At 39.9% G+C, this 2674-nt stretch overlaps 1 non-coding gene across 1 annotated transcript; it reads right to left on the bottom strand.

Annotated features, from left to right (window-relative positions):
• Window positions 1-336: 336 nt before the first annotated feature.
• LOC141425163 (U6 spliceosomal RNA) lies at window positions 337-440 on the bottom strand. The gene has a single exon (XR_012450255.1). It is a non-coding gene; the product is annotated as a U6 spliceosomal RNA (small nuclear RNA).
• Window positions 441-2674: the final 2234 nt, after the last annotated feature.

The following is a 2674-nucleotide window of genomic DNA, read 5'->3' as shown; positions in this document are numbered from 1 at the left end:
AGATCTAAGAAAGATTGAAAATATAGTGCCATATAGTACAGTGCACGTCACATATCCCTCACAGATTTATCACCCATGAGTCCTGTTTGTTTTCTATCTGTACAGAGACATTTCTTTTTCCTCAATTATTTGAAAGTAAATTGCAGAGCTTGGGACATTTGCCTGGAAGTAATTTACATTCGGTAACTAGGAATATTACACTTTCTTATATAACAGTATCATTTATCATGCCGAGGAAAATTAACACTGATTTAATAATATCACCTAAATTATAAGTTTTATTTCAATTTTCTCCATCGTTCCCAAAATATGCCTTTTAGCTAAGACTTTTAAAAAAAAAAATATGAACACTTCATGAATTTGTATGTCATCCTTGTGCCGGGGCCATGCTAATCTCTGTATCATTCCAATTTTAATATATGTGCTGGCGAAGCGAGCACTTAACTAAGCTTTTATGTTTTGCTTTTGTTTTCTTTTTTTGTAGGTCTGGGGTTTGAACTCAGGGCTTCACACTTGCAAAGCAGGTGCTCTACCTCTACCACTTAAGCCACACCTCCAGCCCATTTTGCTCTGATTATTATTTATTTTATTTTATTCTTTGGAGATGGGATCTGGAAAACTATTTACCTGATCTAGCCTCCAACCTCCATCCATCTGTCTCGGCCTTCCAGGTAGCTAGAATTACAGGAGTCAGCCATCAATGTTTAGCAACTGTTTTTTAATATCAAGAACATGATAAAGATTCATGTATTGTATTTACTTCTGTTACTTTTTTTATAGTCATTTCAGGTTGGAGTGTGGTGCTGGGGACTGAACCCAGGACTTTGTGCATGCTAGGCAAGCTCTCTGCCACTGAACTCCATCCTAACCCCTCAATCTTTATTATTTTCAGCCTGCAAATTTCTGCAGTTTAAATTTGGAGAGTGTGTTTATTCTACTTCTGTCTTCTTGAGGAGACTAGTTAGCATTTTTTTCTTTTTTTTTTTTTTTTGGTTAGCATATTTTAAGCCTGGCCTTTGAGAGAAATCCTTTGATTGCTGACCTTCTGGTATAAATTGTGAGTTTTCCTATGCAGACAGCTGCCCTTCCCTGGCCTGGGACTGACCCAAACTCCATGACACAAAGCTTCCTTTCCCTGGTCCTCTTCTCCAGAGCCAAGTATCCCATAAAGACTCAGCTTTTCCTTTTTTCTTACCTCCCCTTTAAATCTCAGGGATTTTCTTGCTATTTTACAAAGCCTGATCGTTCTCTGTTTAGGTGACCATGAAAACATTTTTAAGTTTCTTCATCCCTTGGCTCTTCTCGTCCTGTATGTTCTATTGCCTTTCTCCCCATGCTTATCTATACTAAATGTACACTGAGTGCTAGCTATCTGCCACTGCTACATTAAATACTTTATATATACTTCATTTCATCCTTAGACAACCTTACAGAGTTAGCATCATTAACAGCATTACCTCCATTTTAAAGATGGACAAATTGAAACTTGGCTTTTTGGTTGGTTGAGGGGTTTTTTGGGTTTTTTTCAGTACTAGGGATTGAACTTAGGGCCTACACTTTGAGCCACTCCGCCAGCCCTTTTTTTGGTGGGTCTTCTTTTAGATAGCATCTCAAGAATTATTTGCCTAGGCTGGCTTCAAACTGCAATCTTTCTGATCTCTGCCTCCCGATTAGCTAGGATTATAGGCATGAGCCATAGGAGACCAGCTGTTGGTTGGTTGGCTGGTTTTTAAGGCAGGGTCTCACTGTGTAACCCAAGCTAGCCTAGAACTCGAAACATCTCAACTCCTGCTGAGGTATTGGCCACCATGTCCAGTTGGAAGTTGAAAATTGAGATAAGTAATTTGTCTAACTTGACATGATAAGATGTGCAGCTGAGACTCGAATCTTGGTTATCTGACTTCAGAGTCCATGTTCTCAACTCTACATCCTATCTCTACCTGTCTAGAGTCCTCCTTTTATTCCATATGTAAGAGCCTGAATATTTGGAAGGTGTTTCACTCAATCCAGTCATTTTGGTATGTTATTATTTTCACAAGGCCTTTGATAGAAATTGGTAACAATCATGTGCCAAGCTGTATATTGAATAGAAGGCTAACTAACATTTAAACTCAATGACATATGGACAGCCAATATCAGCTAGCTATTGGCAGCTATGTTTCATGGTTTCAAAGACTTCTCCCCCAAGGGCAGCTGGCTCCATTGCTTTGGGCCTGAGGCAAGACAGAATGTCATGGCAGCAGGAGCACAGTGGAGAATAACTGTGCACCTCATGGTGACCAGGAAACAGAGAAACAGGAAGGACCCAGGTCCAAGATAAATGTTTCAACAGCACACTCCAAGTGTCCTACATCCCCAATTAAGCAACCATTCATTGCGCAGTTGCACTACCTCCCAACAGTCTAATCAAAATTTGAATCCATCAATGAGTTAAACCATTGATTAGATCAGTGCTCTTGTAGGAGGTGCTTAAACTGCTTTTACTGAAAAGCACTGACACCTATGAATTAATTAAAAATAGAGGCATCTCTGCCTGTATTTTGTACCTGAGCCATTCTCTCCTGCAGCCACCTTGGACTCAAGGAAGGAAAGGAATGATTGATAACATCGTTATGACAAGGGGCTGAAACTACCTCTAATGAACAGCAGGGCTTTGCAGGGCAGACCACCTCTC

This window comes from Castor canadensis, chromosome 7 (genome assembly GCF_047511655.1).
Source record: "Castor canadensis chromosome 7, mCasCan1.hap1v2, whole genome shotgun sequence".
In the NCBI taxonomy this organism is placed as follows: Eukaryota; Metazoa; Chordata; class Mammalia; order Rodentia; family Castoridae; genus Castor; species Castor canadensis.
This window is presented reverse-complemented; position numbering and strand designations above follow the sequence as displayed.